The sequence below is a fragment of the Mustela nigripes genome, chromosome 12, assembly GCF_022355385.1.
Source record: "Mustela nigripes isolate SB6536 chromosome 12, MUSNIG.SB6536, whole genome shotgun sequence".
Taxonomy (NCBI): Eukaryota; Metazoa; Chordata; class Mammalia; order Carnivora; family Mustelidae; genus Mustela; species Mustela nigripes.
In genome coordinates this window covers 22,731,165-22,743,229 of record NC_081568.1, presented here as the reverse complement: position 1 = coordinate 22,743,229, position 12,065 = coordinate 22,731,165, and the positions used below count along the sequence as shown (strand labels likewise).

The window sequence follows — 12,065 nt, the reverse complement described above, 5'->3', positions numbered from 1 at the left end:
TTTGACAGAGAGAAATCACAAGTAGGCCGAGAGGCAGGCAGAGAGAGAGAGAGGAGGAAGCAGGCTCCCTGCCGAGCAGAGAGCCCGATGCGGGACTCGATCCCAGGACCCCGAGATCATGACCTGAGCCGAAGGCAGCGGCTTAACCACTGAGCCACCCAGGCGCCCAACATTATGATTTTAATTAACTTTCAGGATATTGTTGGTTCAAAATTAATAATTAAAGGGAAAAATAACCTATGGATATAAAATATTATTTAAAAGAATATATAAAAGCTGTTGTTATTAGCAAGTAGCTTTAAAACACTTGTTAATGATACTTTTAAATATAATTGATTAGGATTATAGGTATTTTTGAGATCAAATATTAATAGGAAAAAATGAGTATACTAACATTTCTATAAATATTGCTACTAACTGTGAAAGATGCATGTTTTACAGGTAGAGGAAGAATATGGTAAAATGTGTTTCTGAGATTTAGAATATATGTGTGCACAGTTGTATTTTTTTAATTAAATTTTGGGAAAGGCTTTTGTACTTAACCTTTGCTCCAAATCAACATCTCACGTGCCTCTCAGTCTTTTCTTAGACTAATACCTTTAAGAAAATGGTTTTGCTATTAATTGTTGAAGATAAATATTAAACACTTTATGATAAAGGTGATGGATGAAAGAGCCAAGGAGAGAGGGAGAGTTAGTACCAGTTGTCCAGAGGTAGAAAATTGTCTAGAGTATCAGATATTGAAGTCAACTGAGAAACATGTAATTCTTCTAAAAGTTCAAGAGGCCACTCAGCTTCAGGTCATTGCTGCTAGGAGGGAGGAACAGCTTGGTATTACCTATTATTCTGATTTTTAATAGATTTCGATGTGTATTTTGATTTTCAAATATGAGGGTAGTCAAAACATATTTATGGACTAGTTGTGTTCCTACAAGTCTATTATAAAAGTCTTATGCATCCAATAATGACTTTCATTTGGAATGAAACATTACAATTTTATTATGTGGATTTGAATTTGAGGTATAATAAGATATCTTATACTGTCAGTAAAAGAAAAGTGCTTCCAGCATGAAGAGGTTTGCTGTTTCTGTACCAAAATATTTTGACTTCCTGTCATTTGTCTGAAAGCCAGAGCTTAAACTTAAATACATTCTTCTACTTGAATATTTTACCAGTTAGAGGCTTTATCCCTGTGTATAATACATTTTCATGTTTTTTCCAAATATTTAAAGGACTACAGATAAAATTTATTGATGCAAACTGTATGTTAACTATTTACAATAAACTCATTGCACATTAGGCAGTTTATTCTTTTCAAGTTGTTCGACTTATTCATTCACAGATTTGCCCAGAGAGTTCGTACTGTGTGAAAAGTTCTATTTTAGGCTCTGAGATACAATTGCAAATAAGACAGACAAAAAGCTCACCTCTATTGATACTTATGTTTCAGTGAGAGAAACTGACACTATACATGATAAATAAAATATAAAACAGGTTGCATTGTGATGTGTATCTGTAATAGGGAAATAGTTTAGTTATTGGGAGATGGGGGAAAGGAGAGCAAATTTTGAACATTGAGCTACTTTGTCAGGGAAGACCCCATTGAGTAAAAAAAGTGAAATTAACATAATTTAAGGTATCTGGTAGGAAAATATTGTAGACTAAAGTTCAACTTTTTTTTTTTTTTTTAATATCATTATCTACCTTCTTAGGAGCCTTTTTCAGATATTTCTTAGCTGTCCCACTACATGAAATCCAATCCAAAGAATAACATTTTGACCAGTAGGGCTGAACATTGGAGGAGTAAAACTAATTTTAATATCTGAGATTGTTTTATCATTGAAGAGTCTATTCTTGTTCTCTTGTGGGGTGGGGGTGTCGACCATATTAAGAATATGTTCTCTAGTCTTAGAAACAACAAATGAAAAAAAAAATTGAAATCCATTATATTGGAGTAAGTGCATGCCTAGGAAAACACATTTTGTGCCTGATTCAGAAAGAATTAGCGAGAGAACTGTAGGAGAATAAGAGAGAAAGGAGAGTGGAGAAATCATATATGACCTTATTAATCAAAAAATTAGTTTTGACATAGTCAGAATATTTTTTTTTTAAGATTTTATTTATTTGACAGAGAGATCACAAGTAGGCAGAGAGGCAGGCAGAGAGAGGAAGGAAAGCAGGCTCCCTGCTGAGCAGAGAGCCTGATGTGGGGCTTGATCTGAGGTCCTTGAGATCATGACCTGAGCTGAAGGCAGAGGCTTTAACCCACTGAGCCACCCAGGTGCCCCCAGAGTATTTTAAAGAAAGGAACAATATGGCCTAACTTCAATTTTGACAGATCACCTTGGCTGTCCTGCCAAGTCTAGAGGGAACATAAGCAGAAGCATGGATCCATTTAAGCAAATTTTACAATCAGGTCTCATTACATAATATTAAAAGTGGAGCGCCAAAGGAATATGTTCAATTTTAATTAAAACATTAAGAATTTAAAGAAAACAAAGAACAGAGCATTAAATCAAGGTGAGGGTCCTTCTATTTACAGGGACCTACTGCATAGGTCATTCATGCAGAAGTTAGTCCTGCTTGAAGTAATTTCTAGATCAAGGTGGTGAGGGATTTAAACATTGGCTGTTGAAGGCATAACAGACTGGGTTTTGTCATAATGTGGCTAAGAAATGTGATAGCAAGAAAGGAGACAGCCAGCACAAACTTTGGTTTTGTCATAACAATTGAAAGAATGAAATAGATCTGAACTGAGGGAAAGAAGACAACAGAGGAACTGATCTAGGAGGTGTGTTGGTGTTACTCATTCTTGCAATTTCATACAAGTTGTTTCTGAATTATAGTTTATTTTATATCCCCTATCTGTGCTATCATTATTAACAGATCTTAAGGGTTATTTTAATTAAAAAAAGAAGCCAGAAATATTGCATTTATTTAAATAATGAGGCTGTTTTTCTATAATTTTGCAGACTACTCCTTTTTGCAGTTTAAGTCAGTTTCAGTAGTATTAGAGACAATATATTCATAATTGTCATCTAAGTATGTATGTGCACTTTCAAATGTATATTGGGTGCACGCATGCATTTGATTGTACTTTGAGTGTCTTTAAGATTCACAATTGTCTCACTCACTTGAAAGGACTCATTGATAAATCAAACTAAATATCGATGTTTAGTTTAAATAATTTATATCCAAATTTTAAAATCTTAAAGTTAAGATTAAATGACTTATAGGTTTCCTTTTTCACCTTCACCTTCCCTATCAAGTGATTACAAAATGACTGAATTCTGGAATTAAAAAAAATAATAATTCACAGACAGCATAACCTATTTTGAGATAGAAATTGATAAGACCTCTTATATAGTAAGCTTGTTATTTTTCTAAAGACCACATCTAGTAGTATCTATTAAGCTTTAAAATACATATATATTCTATGAAGCACCAAGTAAACTTCTCTATAGTTAACCCTATTTTTTTAATAACATTCCCTCCTTGTGTTGACTTTTTGTTCTCTAATTTAAAATGCTCTGAGGACACAAATGTCAAGTAAATTGCCTATAATTGCATTCATACTTGTTATTAAATTCCATTAATAAGTATACTCTAAATATATATGGAAAGGAAAGTGTGCATTCAGGCTTTAATTTTCATGCTACTCCTCTGCCTATTTTCTAATCAATTCTGAAAAAAGCCTTAAGATGCTCTTCAGCTTCTACTCTGGAGGTCAACGAGGACAGCAGGAGCAGGGAGCTGATAAAACGGGGGGTGCCAGGCAGAGCGAGCCACCGTGATTATTTCCTCAGTGTCTGTTTTGCAGAAAGATCTTGTTATCTCAAAACTCAAGAAGATTGTAAAGGTTATTTTTCAAGGTAGGGGATGTGTCAAAAAAAAACACTCAATCATGCTGTCAAAGATTTGTGTAGCTGAAAGCAGAATGTATATTAGAAAATGTATTTGTCTTCTATATCTGATAAAACTGAGAATTCAAAATTGATAATTAAATTTGTTTTCTAAATTGGATGAAGCCAAGCAAGTGAGGATTCTAAAATACTGTTTTGACTAAGATGTGTAAGTATTTTCAAAAGTAATGAAATTTAAAACAAAAAAGTAAAAAAAAAAAAAAGTACCACATCACAGAAACTAGACCAGAATGGAGAGTTAATTTCATGTTTCATATTATTTTAACTTCTAATTTAATTATTGATAACATGGCTATAGCAAGGATACATATTTCTAAATATGAAACATACACTTCCTTCTATAACATATTTATCTTAACCTATTTCTTTACTTAATAAAATATCTTTAAAATATTTGGGGATTTTTACAATGTAATAGTGTGTGTGTTTTAAAAGAGGAAGGCATAAAAAATGTTGACATATCAATAGCACTGTAAGCAACTCTTTGAATTTTAAATAAGAGCTTCTCATATTACCTTTTCAAGTAATAATTCAAAATTTATTTGCATTTTTTTCTTTCTTAAGATTCTACTTCATAGTCGCAAACTGTTGCAAAAAAAAACTATAAAAATAATTTATAGATGAATTTTAATAGTGAAAAGTGTGAAAATAAAAAAGCAAAGAAGGCACTTATTTATCTTCCATGATTTTTGTGAAAAATAAAACATTTACTGATTGAGCTATCTATAAACAATTCTTCTTTGAAAGAATAACTTTTACATCACATATAGCATTAGAAACACTGAATGCATATTTGACTAAAATACTTAAAAGGAGTGCAGTGAGTGACAAATGACTACCATTTGATTATATTTCTAATTCATATATGTTCATATTCAAACATTTTAGGTAATCTGAAATCTTATAAAATTATACATATGTTGTAATTATGTTTATACCCCAAATCCATAAAATCAATAGATCCCAAACCATAATTTGAAAATAAAAAGTTGTCACACAATTATATAGTAAAATAATTACTGATATTAACGTTTTCACTTACCTATGATATTTCTCTATTTTTGCATCCGTACTCAATTTAGAAATACAAGAACTGTACCACATTCATTATGGATGGGAGGAAGTATTAAGTTCTTCAATTAATGTAACTTTCTGTGATTATATTCCAGAAGTATAAAATGATTGTCACTAAAATAAAGATTTAAAATAACATAATAGACAATGCCTTCTATAATATGGTTACACAAAATAAGGAACTATTTTTTTCTGGAACAATTTAATTTGGACTTTTTCTTCTTTCTACCCTTAATGCTGGAAATGTAGCATTTAATAACCTCTTTATTAAATATTTGATAGAATTGCATGCCATATACCACACTAGATGCTGAAGAAGGCAGTAAGATTAAACCTTGAAAAAAATACTTACAAGTATGCTGAACATTACTGAAGAAAAGAATACCACAAGTTGAATTAAGAAAACCCAGAGGAATGCATCCCTAATATGGTTTAAGGAAAGGAGACTGTACATCCCATTTTGCCTGGAACAGTTTAATTTATGTCCATTACCCAGGCATAATTATTAATAATTGCCCATTTGACTATAAGGTTGTCACTGCTTAAACAATAAATGATATTGTCACCCTAATTAGGAGTATCTTAATTATCACATTCTCTCAATCGCACTTCTAACTTCTCTGAAATAACAGATATTTAAAAACTAGACTTTTCAGGAATTCACCAGAATGTACAGTGATGATTGAAAAGAGCAACATTTTATTGTTTTTGTTGTTATAGAATAATAGAAGAGGCTAGGCTATGATGACCTTATGGAACTTCCTATAAACTTACCTGGATGGTAGTCAACTTACTTTTACATGGAGATATCATTAGGAAGTATACAGAAAAAAAAAATCAAAATTATTCTTTAAACTAAGTTGTGGATCCTTTTAATTTAAGTGAATAGGTACTTAGCTATGATTGAAAGGGCCATGGCAGGAAGAATGGAAGAAATAAAAATTTGGTAAGTTGTTTGTCACCAAGCTATAGTTTATATTGACTAAAATGTATAATACTTAATATGTACTTGAGTTTTATTTCATAAAAAGTATCCAATGCCATTAAAAGGAATGTATATCTTGAATTTTTTATTTCCTTCATAGAGGTACCTTCTTAATCACCCTAAAAGACCCCCTTACATTGTAAGAACTACTGTCCAGAGGATAAAAGATAAGAATTTATTTAGCTGTTTTTGCCTATTATGTGCCTTGCATAACCAGATACTCATCTCTTGATTTTTCACTCCCTTTGGTGCTGACAAACTTAGGTGTCCACCACAGGTTTTCCCCTTTTCTGTGAAAATCTGTGGTTTCCAGTCATTCAGGTACTGTGACATTGTTACTTCTTGGCTGTAAGCAATAGAAACCACTTTTGATTAGGCAACGTAAGTTCATCAAAAAGTTCACTGAACCAGTGGAAAGCAGAAACACCAGAATCTTACAGGAATTAAGAAAGACAAGGCATAGCAAAATTCGTTCCACAGAAACAGTTTAAGCCAGTATTGCTACATATTCACTGCTTTAGAACACTGGTGGCTAGACAGCTCCACTAAACAACTTTCGGTTAATTTTCTCTCTTGACTTCACTGTATCCTACTGAATGATATTTACTCATGGCTTTGAAAGATGGCCAATAGATAAAGAACCAACGAAGAAGGCCAACGTGTGGTTGGTGGGTGCTGCATGGGGACTATGATTCCTCAATTCTCATTCATGTGGTTTCTCATCTTGCAAGGAGTAAGGTTTAGATAGTGGCCCCAGAGCAATGTTTGAAGAGGGAAAGAAAGAAGTTAGTTTGGATCATCTCCTGAATATTCAAGATGTCATCTGTGAACCATTTTCTTGGTCAATGGAAGTCATATTTCCAGCCCAGATTCAATGGATGAGGAAATATATCCTGCCTCTTGATGGAGAATGGCAAAGATATTGCCAAAGAACATAAACATAGCATTAGGAAGAATTATTGAGCCCATTTAAAAAAAAATCAACCCCAATGCCTCAGACAAAAAAGAATATAGTTAATTTATTTACTCTTAAGATTTTATTTCTTTATTAGAGACCAAGTACAGGGGCAAGTACAAGACCAAGACCAGGGGTAGGAGTAGCACCACCCGAGGACACAAGGCCTTATCCTGGGACTTGGGGATCATGACCTGAACTGAAGGCAAATGCTTAACTGATTGAGCCACCCAGACACCCCTAAATGGCTCATTTAGTTACAAAAAATTATTTTATTCTATTAAGTGTACATTAGGTTGTAAAATAAAACCTAGATGAATATTTCAATGAGAGGAGAGTACCCTTTTGACTGCTTTTTCTTTTTCATGATGACATTTTATTCCCAAGTCATTCAAATATGTTTTCAAAAATAGAGCAGAATGTTTTCTGAATACAAAGATCTTATTGATTCATTCTATTTTTTTTGCAAGTACAGATAAAAAGGGATATCCAGACATTAATAAATAATATCAAGAAAATATAACATTCACAGTAGAAAATATGTGGCGTCTTTCAGCATGAAGAGAGAAGAAAATAAAACAAAAAACAACAGAACAACAATAAAACAAAAAACAACAATTTAATTTTTAATTAAATAAAAAATGACATAATTTTAGTTGTGTCTGTATATTCTGTTGTGTGATAGGCCTTTATTGTTCATAGCAAAGCACCATGTTGGGAACAGAGAATTCATCAGTTTAAACTTCTTACTTATTATGAATTCTTAGGAGATAGGGAGAAAAAAAGGAAGCCATGTATGGGGTAAAGAAATGACTTTTGTGTTACTTGACTTCTACCATCTTAATACAGAACAGTAAAAGACTTTTTGTTACTTTAGCATTCCACTGTTCACCACCTTGACTCATTTGCAAGAATTCATGGTCATCACATTGGTTGTAGAATCTAATTTATTTGCAGACTTTCATGGAGAAGAAGTTTACAAATCTCCCTTGCTAATATTTTTTAGGGTCTAGTATGAATTTCTGACAAGTGTATTTTCCTGTTGTCCAATCTAACTCACTCCCGCTGTGATTAAAAAAAAAAAAATGTCTTTAACTCTCATTGGAAATGAAGAGCAGCTGGTTATAACACTCCTTCTTGAAGGTCACAGTTTAAAATTCATTTATTTAATCTTTTCTGACAAAACTTATGTATCTTAAAATTTGTTTTTTGCAAGTTAATTGAAAGTTTTTAAGTGATCACATGTCATAAAACTGTTAGTACATTAACATAGCAATAGACCAACAAAGTAGAGATATTCCCTGTATGTACTACCCCTCTTGGTTACTGAATTACCTGGATTAATTGTTCTTGAAATAGACACAGTTCAGGTTTTTATTTTTTTAATTTTTTCTTCCTTTTTGGATCACAGTCATTATATTATGTGTAAAAATGTATGTGCAAGTTAGAATATGAAAAGAAAAATGAGTAGGTACAAAATATTAAACTTTAACTTAGAAAAACTGAAAAGTCTTTACAAATCAAAGTCTTGATTTCCTTAACTTTCCAATATGAGCAGCGAGAACATCACAATCTAATGTGGTTTTGGAGTTGGTTGAATGATGCATAAAATCTGTTGGATTGTGGAATGCATTCAAATAGATAACAGTCAGTAGACAGAGTTGACACTCTTAGGAGAGAGTACAGATTTGTCCAAGGGATATATGGCATAGTGAACTTCAGAAAGACCATCACCAAATGTGTAACAGGCTCAAATATCTTTTCTCTATACTGCTTGTTTGATATAACATCTCAGCCTGAATGCCAGTTGTTTGCAGTAATGTTAGCAGCTTGAAGGATTGCCCACCAACATAGCCTTTCGATGCATTTAGAGCTCCCACAGTTCTAAACTCACCAGGGCATCTTTCTATGAATTTAATTCGTGCCTTGGAAAAGATCAATATGAGACTATAATAGCTGCACCAAAAGATTATTTTCTCTACCACTTTTAATTTGCCCTATATGCCATTTGAATTATATGAAACAGATTTGTAATAAACAAGCTTTTATAAGGAGAGCTATTCAGAGGATGCAGTGGTTGGGAAAAAAATAAAACAAAAAACAACAGAACAAAAAATGAAAAAAAAAAACAAAACCCAGAATCTTCTCTATTACTTGACAAAGGGTGAACCGTTTGTTACTCACAAAGCTGTAGGAAGTCTGGTGGAGCTTGGATGTGAGAAAATATCTTACACTGGTTTTCATATTTTGACCACTCTTTAGATTCTTAACAACACTCTAGGGAAATCAAGAAAAAAATAATGTTTCAGGTATGATATCTTATCTATGAGAAAATTGACAACCAGTAAGCCCGTTGGTGAATTTTCTTGTTTATTTGCTCCAAAGTGTGAGAACTATGTGTCTAGAGGACTCCACAGATAAGGACTTGGTACTTAATTTCATCATTTCTTTTTTCCAGGCATGCAACAAGTGCAGCTTAAAAGGCCCACACTCAGGTAAAGCTAACCTTCTAACATTTGTCACTAAATAGCCATTTTTCCACTTTATTAAAAGTGTATTCTATTATCATGTGCTGTTCCCCTCTATCTTTAGATCTCTTAGACTTTCAAGTCAATCTCTCTATAGTTTATTTTCACATAAAATTCACCACAATAGTCTACCAACTAGCCGGAGACCAACTGCTCCATGTTGTGCTGGATCTCATTCTCCTTCTGAGATCACAGACCTAAGTGGGACAGAGTCTCCTGCAGATAAGACAGCTGCAAGAAGACAAACGGGAGAGGTGAGGTTTCTTTTAGACCTAAGCTCAAAATCAAAACAATCACTTCAGTATGTATATCACTGGTAAAACAGGTCACTCGGCGAGGCCCAAGTTAAGGTTCACATACATACATTTATTGTTGGTGAGAGGGACACAAAATCACATGCCAGGATGCATGGTTACCAGGAAGGATAAAAATTTAGTGTCAGTAATAAATTTCTCTTATAGCTCTCAATCTGTTCGTCTCCCAAAATTATCCTTTTCTCCTAGCTCCCTCATTGTCCCCATGCAGAAGATAAAGGAATGAAAATTACTAAAATATTTTCCCTCAAATGTAGGACTAGAATAAGAACCTTTCTTTGTCTGTCTGTCTCTCACTACATACATGGGTATTCTCTATTTTTCTCGTAGTTTGTTATGTAGATATCTTCCATATCAAGAGAAAATCTAATTATATTTTACAGAGGATTTTTATGAAGAGTAGATATTAAATATTATTGAATGGTTTTTGAAAACTATTGGAATGATTCATGCACTCATTTATTCAATCAATATTTACTAAGGGCCTACTAAGATTTATATTTGTAGGGGGAAATGAAAACAATAATAAAAAAAAAAAAAAACAGACAAAATTCCTTGCCCTGTGGACCTTACATTCTACTAGGGTAAGAAAGACTATAAAAAATGGTAAAAATAATCAATAGTTAAAATGTGTGTTATGGTGAATTGTGTTTAGTGGTAAAGACAAAAATAAACCGGGGGAGGAAAATGGAGAGTGGATAGGAGGGAAGTTTGCAAATACAGGTAAGGTGGCCAAGACAAACGCACAGAAATGAATGAGGGTTCAACATCTCTAAAGGAAATGACTTTTTCCCCCCCTAACATGTGGAATGAAATATACTTATATCCTATATTAAAAAATGATTTACTTCAAAGATGAAATGTTGCTGTGTTATATTGCTTCTTTATTGTGTTACTGAGTTACATTTGTTACTATTTAAATGGTGAGTAAATATTCAGAAGTGTAATTGGTCTTTCCTGCTGCTACACTGTTTGCCAGTTTCTTTTTCTGATCAGCATTTCCCTAGATTCTCAGTAAACACATTAAAGTTTCTTTCTTGATTATGTTCTGTAATAATGTAGATCAGAACTATTATTTCTTTAAATATATCGGAAACAACTCTCTAGTAAACCTTATTGGCTAGGTCTCTTATTTGTAAGGCAGATAACTCTACATTAATTACTTGAACTGTCTTGATGTTTTTCAAAAAAAATATGCCTTCTTTTGGAAGAATATATATGTCAAATATCAGGAGATAAACACTTTCTACTGTGCTAGGATTCAATTAATAGATCTATTGATTTTTTTTTTTTAATGAATGAAAGGTTCAGAGTCCAAGAACAAACTTCAGTTAGAAGACTCTATTTTATAACTTGGTATGCTTCACATGTGTCAAATAGTATATGTATTATTGAAATAGATAGTAGCTAATATCTTCATGGGTTTCTCCTAGATTAGCTCATATATATAAAGGCTTGTCAGTCTTTTGAACATAGACCTTGTGACAATTACTTTTATGTATCAACTTGATTGAGTCATAGGATAGCCAGATATCTGGATTGTTTATTATTATTATTGTTGAGTGCGTTTGTGAGAATGTTTCCAAAAGAGATTAGCATTTCAACTGGTAGAATGAATTAAATAGATTGCCCTTTATTTATTTATTTATTTATTTATTTTGACATTTGGCAATTGTTGATTACAAATATACAGAATGGTGAAGTGTTCTAAGAAACGTTGAATGCAGTATTTAATAACAAGTAACAAGAAACAAAGCAAACCTGCTTCAAAAGATTAGAACTTATCAAACATGGAAGTACTACCCTGTAAGCATGTGTCTTTCAAAACCACGACTAATGTGCTAAGAATGGACCAGCTCTCTTTTACTGTCACATTTGACACTCTTACTGTCTATTTTTATTAAGTCCCAACATAATTTACTTCAGTTCAAGAACAGATAGGTGTCTCTGGGACTGAGAAAGTGTAAGACCTTTGCAAACATGGAGAGAGTCCCATTTTCAGAAAGTGTTAGAATAGCAGTGCTCCTTCCTGCAAAGACCAAACACTTCTGCTTAGAAATCTGTTTGTGAATCTACCCTCCAAAGATCCAAAGATCCAAAGTTGATCCAAAGATCAACTCTTTGTTCTAAGTGAATGGGCATAATCCATTCCCTTGAAGGCCTGAGTAGAATTAAAAATTTGGGGAAAAGGAGAATTTGTGCTTTCTCTCTAACAGATTGACCTGACAGATTGACCTGGAACAGTGATTCTCTCTTTCTCTTAGCATTCCTGGTTCTCAGGCTTTC

The 12,065-nt window shown here is 32.9% G+C and overlaps 1 long non-coding RNA gene across 1 annotated transcript in view; it reads left to right on the top strand.

The window, feature by feature from the left end:
- LOC132027739 (uncharacterized) overlaps positions 1-9,431 on the top strand; it is a 39,499-nt gene extending 30,068 nt beyond the window's left edge. Inside the window, exon 3 of the long non-coding RNA XR_009407181.1 lies at positions 9,396-9,431. This is a non-coding gene — a long non-coding RNA (uncharacterized LOC132027739). The remainder of the gene's footprint in view (positions 1-9,395) is intronic.
- The last annotated feature ends 2,634 nt before the right edge of the window (positions 9,432-12,065 follow it).